The sequence below is a fragment of the Nothobranchius furzeri genome, chromosome 16, assembly GCF_043380555.1.
Source record: "Nothobranchius furzeri strain GRZ-AD chromosome 16, NfurGRZ-RIMD1, whole genome shotgun sequence".
Classification (NCBI taxonomy): domain Eukaryota; kingdom Metazoa; phylum Chordata; class Actinopteri; order Cyprinodontiformes; family Nothobranchiidae; genus Nothobranchius; species Nothobranchius furzeri.
Genome location: NC_091756.1, coordinates 18,869,870 through 18,882,489, shown reverse-complemented (window position 1 = coordinate 18,882,489; position 12,620 = coordinate 18,869,870).

Sequence of the window (12,620 nt, the reverse complement as noted above, 5' to 3'; positions counted from 1 at the left end):
AGCAAGACGCGCCCCGAGGAGCGTCTTGACACATGTCAACACTGGGTCTGACTGAGGGCCTCCATGAGAGAAGCCCAAGCAAGACGTGCCCCGAGGAGCGTCTTGCCACATGTCAACACTGGGTCTGACTGAGCGCCTCCAGGAGAGAGGCCCAAGCAAGACGTGCCCCGAGGAGCGTCTTGCCACATGTCAACACTTGGTCTGACTGAGCGCCTCCAGGAGAGAGCCCCAAGCAAGAAGCGCCCCGAGGAGCGTCTTCCCACATGTCAACAATGGGTCTGACTGAGGGCCTCCAGGAGAGAAGCCCAAGCAAAACGCGCCCCGAGGAGCGTCTTGCCACATGTCAACAATGGGTCTGACTGAGCGCCTCCAGGAGAGAGGCCAAAGCAAGACGCGCCCCGAGGAGCATCTTGACACTTGTCAACACTGGGTCTGACTGAGGGCCTCCAGGAGAGAAGCCCAAGCAAGACGCGCCCCAAGGAGTGTCTTGCCACATGTCAACACTGGGTCTGACAGAGGGCCTCCAGGAAAGAGGCCCAAGAAACATGCGCCCCGGGAAGCGTCTTGCCATATGTCACCACTGGGTCTGACTGAGCGACTCCAGGAGAGAGGCCCAAGCAAGACGCGCCCCGAGGAGCGTCTTGCCACATGTCAACACTGGGTCTGACAGAGGGCCTCCAGGAGAGAGTCCCAAGCAAGACGCGCCCCGATGAGTGTCTTGCCACATGTCACCACTGGGTCTGACTGAGCGCCTCCAGGAGAGAGGCCCAAGCAAGACGCGCCCCGAGGACCGTCATGCCACATGTCACTACTCGGTCTGACTGAACGCCTCCAGGAGAGAGACCCAAGCAAGACGCGCCCCGAGGAGCGTCTTGCCACGTGTCAACACTGGGTCTGACAGAGGGCCTCCAGGAGAGAGGCCCAAGCAATACGCGCCCCGAGGAGCGTCTTGCCACATGTCACCTCTGGTTCTGACTGAGCGCCTCCAGGAGAGAGGCCCAAGCAAGACGCGCCCCGAGGAGCGTCTTGTCACATGTCAACACTGGGTCTGACTGAGCGCCTCCAGGAGAGAGGCCCAAGCAAGACGCGCCCCGAGGAGCGTCTTGACACATGTCAACACTGGGTCTGACTGAGGGCCTCCATGAGAGAAGCCCAAGCAAGACGCGCCCCGAGGAGCGTCTTGTCACATGTCAACACTGGGTCTGACAGAGGGCCTCCAGGAGAGAGGCCCAAGCAATACGCGCCCCGAGGAGCGTCTTGCCACATGTCACCACTGGGTCTGACTGAGCGCCTCCAGGAGAGAGGCCCAAGCAAGACACGCCCCGAGGAGCGTCTTGCCACATGTCACCACTGGGTCTGACTGAGCGCCTCCAGGAGAGAGGCCCAAGCAAGACGCGCCCCGAGGAGCGTCTTGCCACATGTCAACACTGGGTCTGACTGAGCGCCTCCAGGAGAGAGGCCCAAGCATGACGCGCCCCGAGGAGCGTCTTGCCACATGTCAACACTGGGTCTGACTGAGCGCCTCCAGGAGAGAGGCCCAAGCAAGACGCGCCCTGAGGAGCGTCTTGATACATGTGAAAACTGGGTCTGACTGAGCGCCTCCAGGAGAGAGGCCCAAGCAAGACGTGCCCCGAGGAGCGTCTTTTCACATGTCAACACTGGGTCTGACTGAGTGCCTCCAGGAGAGAGGCCCAAGCAAGAAGCGCCCCGAGGAGTGTCTTGCCACATGTCAACAATGGGTCTGACTGAGTGCCTCCAGGAGAGAGTTCCAAGCAAGACGCGCCCCGAGGAGCGTCTTGACACTTGTCAACACTGGGTCTGACTGAGGGCCTCCATGAGAGAATCCCAAGCAAGACGCGCCCCGAGGAGTGTCTTGCCACATGTCAACACTGGGTCTGACAGAGGGCCTCCAGGAGAGAGGCCCAAGCAATACGCGCCCCGAGGAGCGTCTTGCCATATGTCACCACTGGGTCTGACTGAGCGCCTCCAGGAGAGAGGCCCAAGCAAGACGCGCCCCGAGGAGCGTCTTGCCACATGTCAACACTGGGTCTGACTGAGCGCCTCCAGGAGAGAGGCCCAAGCAAGATGCGCCCCGAGGAGCGTCTTGACACATGTCAACAATGGGTCTGACTGAGGGCCTCCATGAGAGAAACCCAAGCAAGACGCGCCCCGAGGAGCGTCTTGCCACATGTCAACACTGGGTCTGACAGAGGGCCTCCAGGAGAGAGGCCCAAGCAATACGCGCCCCGAGGAGCGTCTTTCCACATGTCACCACTGGGTCTGACTGAGCGCCTCCAGGAGAGAGGCCCAAGCAAGACGCGCCCCGAGGAGCGTCTTGCCACATGTCAACAATGGGTCTGACTGAGGGCCTCCAGGAGAGAAGCCCAAGCAAGACGCGCCCAGAGGAGCGTCTTGCCACATGTCAACACTGGGTCTGACTGAGCGCCTCCAGGAGAGAGGCCCAAGCAAGACGCGCCCCGAGGGGCGTCTTGACACATGTCACCACTGGGTCTGACTGAGGGCCTCAATGAGAGAAGCCGAAGCAAGACGCGCCCCGAGGAGCGTCTTGCCACATGTCAACACTGGGTCTGACAGAGGGCCTCCAGGAGAGAGGCCCAAGCAATACGTGCCCCGAGGAGCGTCTAGCCACATGTCACCACTGGGTCTGACTGAGCGCCTCCAGGAGAGAGGCCCAAGCAAGACGCGCCCCGAGGAGCGTCTTGCCACATGTCAGTACTCGGTCTGACTGAGCGCCTCCAGGAGAGAGGCCCAAGCAAGACGCGCCCCGAGGAGCGTCTTGCCACATGTCACCACTGGGTCTGACTGAGAGCCTCCAGGAGAGAGGCCCAAGCATGATGCGCCCCGAGGAGCGTCTTGACACTTGTCAACACTGGGTCTGACCGAGGGCCTCCATGAGAGAATCCCAAGCAAGACGTGCCCCGAGGAACATCTTGCCACATGTCAACACTGGGTCTGACTGAGCGCCTCCAGGAGAGAGGCCCGAGCAAGAAGCGCCCAGAGGAGCGTCTTGCCACATGTGAACACTGGGTCTGACAGAGGGCCTCCAGGAGAGAGGCCCAAGCAATACGCGCCCCGAGGAGCGTCTTGCCATATGTCACCACTGGGTCTGACTGAGCGCCTCAGGGAGAGAGGCCCAAGCAAGACGCGCCCCGAGGAGCGTCTTGCCACATGTCAGCACTCGGTCTGACTGAGCGCCTCCAGGAGAGAGGCCCAAGCAAGACGCGCCCCTAGGAGCGTCTAGCCACATGTCAACACTGGCTCTGACAGAGGGCCTCCAGGAGAGAGGCCCAAGCAAGACGCGCCCCGAGGAGTGTCTTGCCACCTGTCACCACTGGGTCTGACTGAGCGCCTCCAGGAGAGAGGCCCAAGCAAGACACGCCCCGAGGAGCGTCTTGCCACATGTCAACACTGGGTCTGACTGAGTGCCACGTGAGAGAAGCCCCAGCAAGACGCGCCCCGAGGAGCGTCTTGCCACATGTCAACACTGGGTCTGATTGAGCGCCTCCAGGAGAGAGGCCCAAGCAAGACGCGCCCCGAGGAGCGTCTTGACACATGTCAACACTGGGTCTGACAGAGGGCCTCCAGGAGAGAGGCCCAAGCAATACGCGCCCCGAGGAGCGTCTTGCCATATGTCACCACTGGGTCTGACTGAGCGCCTCAGGGAGAGAGGCCCAAGCAAGACGCGCCCCGAGGAGCGTCTTGCCACATGTCAGCACTCGGTCTGACTGAGCGCCTCCAGGAGAGAGGCCCAAGCAAGACGCGCCCCTAGGAGCGTCTAGCCACATGTCAACACTGGTTCTGACAGAGGGCCTCCAGGAGAGAGGCCCAAGCAAGACGCGCCCCGAGGAGTGTCTTACCACATGTCACCACTGGGTCTGACTGAGCGCCTCCAGGAGAGAGGCCCAAGCAAGACGCGCCCCGAGGAGCGTCTTGCCACATGTCAACACTGGGTCTGACTGAGTGCCTCGTGAGAGAAGCCCCAGCAAGACGCGCCCCGAGGAGCGTCTTGCCACATGTCAACACTGGGTCTGACTGAGCGCCTCCAGGAGAGAGGCCCAAGCAAGACGCGCCCCGAGGAGCATCTTGACACATGTCAACACTGGGTCTGACTGAGGGCCTCCATGAGAGAAGCCCAAGCAAGACGCGCCCCGAGGAGCGTCTTGCCACATGTCAACACTTGGTCTGACTGAGCGCCTCCAGGAGAGAGGCCCAAGCAAGACGCGCCCCGAGGAGCGTCATGACACATGTCAACACTGGGTCTGACTGAGGGCCTCCATGAGAGAAGCCCAAGCAAGACGCACCCCGAGGAGCGTCTTGACACATGTCAACATTGGGTCTGACTGAGGGCCTCCATGAGAGAAGCCCAAGCAAGACGCGCCCCGAGGAGCGTCTTGCCACATGTCAACACTGGGTCTGACATAGGGCCTCCAGGAGAGAGGCCCAAGCAATACGTGCCCCGAGGAGCGTCTTACCACATGTCACCACTGGGTCTGACTGAGCGCCTCCAGGAGAGAGGCTCAAGCAAGACGCGCCCCGAGGAGCGTCTTGCCACATGTCAACACTGGGTCTGACTGAGGGCCTCCAGGAGAGAAGCCCAAGCAACACGCGCCCCGAGGAGCGTCTTGCCACATGTCAACACTGGGTCTGACTGAGCGCCTCCAGGAGAGAGGCCCAAGCAAGACGCGCCCCGAGGAGCATCTTGACACATGTCAACACTGGGTCTGACTGAGGGCCTCCATGAGAGAAGCCCAAGCAAGACGCGCCCCGAGGAGCGTCTTGCCACATGTCAACACTTGGTCTGACTGAGCGCCTCCAGGAGAGAGGCCCAAGCAAGACGCGCCCCGAGGAGCGTCATGACACATGTCAACACTGGGTCTGACTGAGGGCCTCCATGAGAGAAGCCCAAGCAAGACGCACCCCGAGGAGCGTCTTGACACATGTCAACATTGGGTCTGACTGAGGGCCTCCATGAGAGAAGCCCAAGCAAGACGCGCCCCGAGGAGCGTCTTGTCACATGTCAACACTGGGTCTGACAGAGGGCCTCCAGGAGAGAGGCCCAAGCAATACGCGCCCCGAGGAGCGTCTTACCACATGTCACCACTGGGTCTGACTGAGCGCCTCCAGGAGAGAGGCTCAAGCAAGACGCGCCCCGAGGAGCGTCTTGCCACATGTCAACAATGGGTCTGACTGAGGGCCTCCAGGAGAGAAGCCCAAGCAAGACGCGCCCCGAGGAGCGTCTTGCCACATGTCAACACTGGGTCTGACAGAGGGCCTCCAGGAGAGAGGCCCAAGCAATACGCGCCCCGAGGAGCGTCTTGCCACACGTCACCACTGGGTCTGACTGAGCGCCTCCAGGAGAGAGGCCCAAGCAAGACGCGCCCCGAGGAGCGTCTTGCCACATGTCAACAATGGGTCTGACTGAGGGCCTCCAGGAGAGAAGCCCAAGCAAGACGCGCCCCGAGGAGCGTCTTGCCACATGTCAACACTGGGTCTGACTGAGCGCCTCCAGGAGAGAGGCCCAAGCAAGACGCGCCCCGAGGGGCGTCTTGACACATGTCAACACTGGGTCTGACTGAGGGCCTCAATGAGAGAAGCCAAGAAAGACGCGCCCCGAGGAGCGTCTTGCCACATGTCAACACCTGGTCTGACAGAGGGCCTCCAGGAGAGAGGCCCAAGCAATACGTGCCCCGAGGAGCGTCTAGCCACATGTCACCACTGGGTCTGACTGAGCGCCTCCAGGAGAGAGGCCCAAGCAATACGCGCCCCGAGGAGCGTCTTGCCACATGTCAGCACTCGGTCTGACTGAGCGCCTCCAGGAGAGAGGCCCAAGCAAGACGCGCCCCGAGGAGCGTCTTGCCATATGTCACCACTGGGTCTGACTGAGAGCCTCCAGGAGAGAGGCCCAAGCATGACGCGCCCTGAGGAGCGTCTTGACACTTGTCAACACTGGGTCTGACCGAGGGCCTCCATGAGAGAATCCCAAGCAAGACGTGCCCCGAGGAACGTCTTGCCACATGTCAACACTGGGTCTGACTGAGCGCCTCCAGGAGAAAGGCCCGAGCAAGAAGCGCCCAGAGGAGCGTCTTGCCACATGTCAACACTGGGTCTGACAGAGGGCCTCCAGGAGAGAGTCCCAAGCAAGACGCGCCCCGAGGAGCGTCTTGCCATATGTCACCACTGGGTCTGACTGAGCGCCTCAGGGAGAGAGGCCCAAGCAAGACGCGCCCCGAGGAGCGTCTTGCCACATGTCAACACTGGGTCTGACAGAGGGCCTCCAGGAGAGAGTCCCAAGCAAGACGCGCCCCGATGAGTGTCTTGCCACATGTCACCACTGGGTCTGACTGAGCGCCTCCAGGAGAGAGGCCCAAGCAAGACGCGCCCCGAGGAGCGTCATGCCACATGTCACTACTCGGTCTGACTGAACGCCTCCAGGAGAGAGACCCAAGCAAGACGCGCCCGAGGAGCGTCTTGCCACGTGTCAACACTGGGTCTGACAGAGGGCCTCCAGGAGAGAGGCCCAAGCAATACGCGCCCCGAGGAGCGTCTTGCCACATGTCACCTCTGGTTCTGACTGAGCGCCTCCAGGAGAGAGGCCCAAGCAAGACGCGCCCCGAGGAGCGTCTTGTCACATGTCAACACTGGGTCTGACTGAGCGCCTCCAGGAGAGAGGCCCAAGCAAGACGCGCCCCGAGGAGCGTCTTGACACATGTCAACACTGGGTCTGACTGAGGGCCTCCATGAGAGAAGCCCAAGCAAGACGCGCCCCGAGGAGCGTCTTGCCACATGTCAACACTGGGTCTGACAGAGGGCCTCCAGGAGAGAGGCCCAAGCAATACGCGCCCCGAGGAGCGTCTTGCCACATGTCACCACTGGGTCTGACTGTGCGCCTCCAGGAGAGAGGCCCAAGCAAGACACGCCCCGAGGAGCGTCTTGCCACATGTCACCACTGGGTCTGACTGAGCGCCTCCAGGAGAGAGGCCCAAGCAAGACACGCCCCGAGGAGCGTCTTGCCACATGTCAACACTGGGTCTGACTGAGCGCCTCCAGGAGAGAGGCCCAAGCAAGATGCGCCCCGAGGAGCGTCTTGCCACATGTCACCACTGGGTCTGACTGAGCGCCTCAGGGAGAGAGTTCCAAGCAAGACGTGCCCCGAGGAGCGTCTTGCCACATGTCAACACTGGGTCTGACAGAGGGCCTCCAGGAGAGAGTCCCAAGCAAGACGCGCCCCGATGAGTGTCTTGCCACATGTCACCACTGGGTCTGACTGAGCGACTCCAGGAGAGAGGCCCAAGCAAGACGCGCCCCGAGGAGCGTCTTGCCACATGTCAACACTGGGTCTGACAGAGGGCCTCCAGGAGAGAGTCCCAAGCAAGACGCGCCCCGATGAGTGTCTTGCCACATGTCACCACTGGGTCTGACTGAGCGCCTCCAGGAGAGAGGCCCAAGCAAGACGCGCCCCGAGGAGCGTCATGCCACATGTCACTACTCGGTCTGACTGAACGCCTCCAGGAGAGAGACCCAAGCAAGACGCGCCCCGAGGAGCATCTTGCCACGTGTCAACACTGGGTCTGACAGAGGGCCTCCAGGAGAGAGGCCCAAGCAATACGCGCCCCGAGGAGCGTCTTGCCACATGTCACCTCTGGTTCTGACTGAGCGCCTCCAGGAGAGAGGCCCAAGCAAGACGCGCCCCGAGGAGCGTCTTGCCACATGTCACCACTGGGTCTGACTGAGCGCCTCCAGGAGAAAGGCCCAAGCAAGACACGCCCCGAGGAGCGTCTTGCCACATGTCACCACTGGGTCTGACTGAGCGCCTCCAGGAGAGAGGCCCAAGCAAGACGCGCCCCGAGGAGCGTCTTGCCACATGTCACCACTGGGTCTGACTGAGAGCCTCCAGGAGAGAGGCCCAAGCAATACGCGCCCCGAGGAGCGTCTTGCCACATGTCACCACTGGGTCTGATTGTGCGCCTCCAGGAGAGAGGCCCAAGCAAGACACGCCCCGAGGAGCGTCTTGCCACATGTCACCACTGGGTCTGACTGAGCGCCTCCAGGAGAGAGGCCCAAGCAAGACACGCCCCGAGGAGCGTCTTGCCACATGTCAACACTGGGTCTGACTGAGCGCCTCCAGGAGAGAGGCCCAAGCAAGACGCGCCCCGAGGAGCGTCTTGCCACATGTCACCACTGGGTCTGACTGAGCGCCTCAGGGAGAGAGGCCCAAGCAAGACGTGCCCCGAGGAGCGTCTTGCCACATGTCAACACTGGGTCTGACAGAGGGCCTCCAGGAGAGAGTCCCAAGCAAGACGCGCCCCGATGAGTGTCTTGCCACATGTCACCACTGGGTCTGACTGAGCGACTCCAGGAGAGAGACCCAAGCAAGACGCGCCCCGAGGAGCGTCTTGCCACATGTCAACACTGGGTCTGACAGAGGGCCTCCAGGAGAGAGTCCCAAGCAAGACGCGCCCCGATGAGTGTCTTGCCACATGTCACCACTGGGTCTGACTGAGCGCCTCCAGGAGAGAGGCCCAAGCAAGACGCGCCCCGAGGAGCGTCATGCCACATGTCACTACTCGGTCTGACTGAAGGCCTCCAGGAGAGAGACCCAAGCAAGACGCGCCCCGAGGAGCGTCTTGCCACGTGTCAACACTGGGTCTGACAGAGGGCCTCCAGGAGAGAGGCCCAAGCAATACGCGGCCCGAGGAGCGTCTTGCCACATGTCACCTCTGGTTCTGACTGAGCGCCTCCAGGAGAGAGGCCCAAGCAAGACGCGCCCCGAGGAGCGTCTTGCCACATGTCAACACTGGGTCTGACAGAGGGCCTCCAGGAGAGAGGCCCAAGCAATACGCGGCCCGAGGAGCGTCTTGCCACATGTCACCTCTGGTTCTGACTGAGCGCCTCCAGGAGAGAGGCCCAAGCAAGACGCGCCCCGAGGAGCGTCTTGTCACATGTCAACACTGGGTCTGACTGAGCGCCTCCAGGAGAGAGGCCCAAGCAAGACGCGCCCCGAGGAGCGTCTTGACACATGTCAACACTGGGTCTGACTGAGCGCCTCCAGGAGAGAGGCCCAAGCAAGACGCGCCCCGAGGAGCGTCTTGACACATGTCAACACTGGGTCTGACAGAGGGCCTCCAGGAGAGAGGCCCAAGCAATACGCGCCCCGAGGAGCGTCTTGCCACATGTCACCACTGGGTCTGACTTAGCGCCTCCAGGAGAGAGGCCCAAGCAAGAAACGCCCCGAGGAGCGTCTTGCCACATGTCACCACTGGGTCTGACTGAGCGCCTCCAGGAGAGAGGCCCAAGCAAGACGCGCCCCGAGGAGCGTCTTGCCACATGTCAACACTGGGTCTGACTGAGCGCCTCCAGGAGAGAGGCCCAAGCATGACGCGCCCCGAGGACCGTCTTGCCACATGTCAACACTGGGTCTGACTGAGCGCCTCCAGGAGAGAGGCCCAAGCAAGACGCGCCCTGAGGAGCGTCTTGATACATGTGAAAACTGGGTCTGACTGAGCGCCTCCAGGAGAGAGGCCCAAGCAAGACGTGCCCCGAGGAGCGTCTTTTCACATGTCAACACTGGGTCTGACTGAGCGCCTCCAGGAGAGAGACCCAAGCAAGAAGCGCCCCGAGGAGCGTCTTGCCACATGTCAACAATGGGTCTGACTGAGCGCCTCCAGGAGAGAGTTCCAAGCAAGACGCGCCCCGAGGAGCGTCTTGACACTTGTCAACACTGGGTCTGACTGAGGGCCTCCATGAGAGAATCCCAAGCAAGACGCGCCCCGAGGAGTGTCTTGCCACATGTCAACACTGGGTCTGACAGAGGGCCTCCAGGAGAGAGGCCCAAGCAATACGCGCCCAGAGGAGCGTCTTGCCATATGTCACCACTGGGTCTGACTGAGCGCCTCCAGGAGAGAGGCCCAAGCAAGACGCGCCCCGAGGAGCGTCTTGCCACATGTCAGCACTCGGTCTGACTGAGCGCCTCCAGGAGAGAGGCCCAAGCAATACGCGCCCCGAGGAAAGTCTTGCCACACGTCACCACTGAGTCTGACTGAGCGCCTCCAGGAGAGAGGCCCAAGCAATACGCGCCCGAGGAGCGTCTTGCCACATGTCAACACTGGGTCTGACTGAGCGCCTCCAGGAGAGAGGCCCAAGCAAGACGCGCCCCGAGGAGCGTCTTGCCACATGTCAACACTGGGTCTGACTGAGCGCCTCCAGGAGAGAGGCCCAAGCAAGACGCGCCCCGAGGAGCGTCTTGCCACATGTCAAAACTGGGTCTGACTGAGTGCCTCGTGAGAGAAGCCCCAGCAAGACGCGCCCCGAGGGGCGTCTTGCCACATGTCAACACTGGGTCTGACTGAGCGCCTCCAGGAGAGAGGCCCAAGCAAGACGCACCCCGAGGAGCGTCTTGACACATGTCAACACTGGGTCTGACTGAGGGCCTCCATGAGAGAAACCCAAGCAAGACGCGCCCTGAGGAGCGTCTTGCCACATGTCAACACTGGGTCTGACAGAGGGCCTCCAGGAGAGAGGCCCAAGCAATACGCGCCCCGAGGAGCGTCTTGCCACATGTCACCACTGGGTCTGACTGAGCGCCTCCAGGAGAGAGGCCCAAGCAAGACGCGCCCCGAGGAGCGTCTTGCCACATGTCAACAATGGGTCTTACTGAGGGCCTCCAGGAGAGAAGCCCAAGCAAGACGCGCCCCGAGGAGCGTCTTGCCACATGTCAACACTGGGTCTGACTGAGCGCCTCCAGGAGAGAGGCCCAAGCAAGACGCAACCCGAGGGGCGTCTTGACACATGTCAACACTGGGTCTGACTGAGGGCCTCAATGAGAGAAGCCGAAGAAAGACGCGCCCCGAGGAGCGTCTTGCCACATGTCAATACTGGGTCTGACAGAGGGCCTCCAGGAGAGAGGCCCAAGCAATACGTGCCCCGAGGAGCGTCTAGCCACATGTCACCACTGGGTCTGACTGAGCGCCTCCAGGAGAGAGGCCCAAGCAAGACGCGCCCCGAGGAGCGTCTTGCCACATGTCAGCACTCGGTCTGACTGAGCGCCTCCAGGAGAGAGGCCCAAGCAAGACGCGCCCCGAGGAGCGTCTTGCCACATGTCACCACTGGGTCTGACAGAGGGCCTCCAGGAGAGAGGCCCAAGCAAAACGCGCCCCGAGGAGCGTCTTGCCATATGTCACCACTGGGTCTGACTGAGCGCCTCAGGGAGAGAGGCCCAAGCAAGACGCGCCCCGAGGAGCGTCTTGCCACATGGCAGCACTCGGTCTGACTGAGCGCCTCCAGGACAGAGGCCCAAGCAAGACGCGCCCCTAGGAGCGTTTAGCCACATGTCAACACTGGTTCTGACAGAGGGCCTCCAGGAGAGAGGCCCAAGCAAGACGCGCCCCGAGGAGTGTCTTGCCACATGTCACCACTGGGTCTGACTGAGCGCCTCCAGGAGAGAGGCCCAAGCAAGACGCGCCCCGAGGAGCGTCTTGCCACATGTCAACACTGGGTCTGACTGAGTGCCTCGTGAGAGAAGCCCCAGCAAGACGCGCCCCGAGGAGCGTCTTGCCACATGTCAACACTGGGTCTGACTGAGCGCCTCCAGGAGAGAGGCCCAAGCAAGACGCGCCGCGAGGAGCGTCTTCACACATGTCAACACTGGGTCTGACTGAGGGCCTCCATGAGAGAAGCCCAAGCAAGACGCGCCCCGAGGAGCGTCTTGCCACATGTCAACACTGGGTCTGACAGAGGGCCTCCAGGAGAGAGGCCCAAGCAATACGCGCCACGAGGAGCGTCTTGCCACATGTCACCACTGGGTCTGACTGAGCGCCTCCAGGAGAGAGGCCCAAGCAAGACGCGCCCCGAGGAGCGTCTTGCCACATGTCAACAATGGGTCTGACTGAGGGCCTCCAGGAGAGAAGCCCAAGCAAGACGCGCCCCGAGGAGCGTCTTGCCACATGTCAACACTGGGTCTGACTGAGCGCCTCCAGGAGAGAGGCCCAAGCAAGACGCGCCCCGAGGGGCGTCTTGACACATGTCAACACTGGGTCTGACTGAGGGCCTCAATGAGAGAGGCCCAAGCTATACGTGCCCCGAGGAGCGTCTAGCCACATGTCACCACTGGGTCTGACTGAGCGCCTCCAGGAGAGAGGCCCAAGCAAGACGCGCCCCGAGGAGCGTCTTGCCACATGTCAACAATGGGTCTGACTGAGGGCCTCCAGGAGAGAAGCCCAAGCAAGACGCGCCCCAAGGAGCGTCTTGCCACATGTCAGCACTCGGTCTGACTGAGCGCCTCCAGGAGAGAGGCCCAAGCAAGACGCGCCCCGAGGAGCGTCTTGCCACATGTCACCACTGGGTCTGACTGAGAGCCTCCAGGAGAGAGGACCAAGCATGACGCGCCCCGAGGAGCGTCTTGACACTTGTCAACACTGGGTCTGACCGAGGGCCTCCATGAGAGAATCCCAAGCAAGACGCGCCCCGAGGAGTGTCTTGCCACATGTCACCACTGGGTCTGACTGAGCGCCTCCAGGAGAGATGCCCAAGCAAGACGCGCCCCTAGGAGCGTCTAGCCACATGTCAACACTGGGTCTGACTGAGCGCCTCCAGGAGAGAGGCAT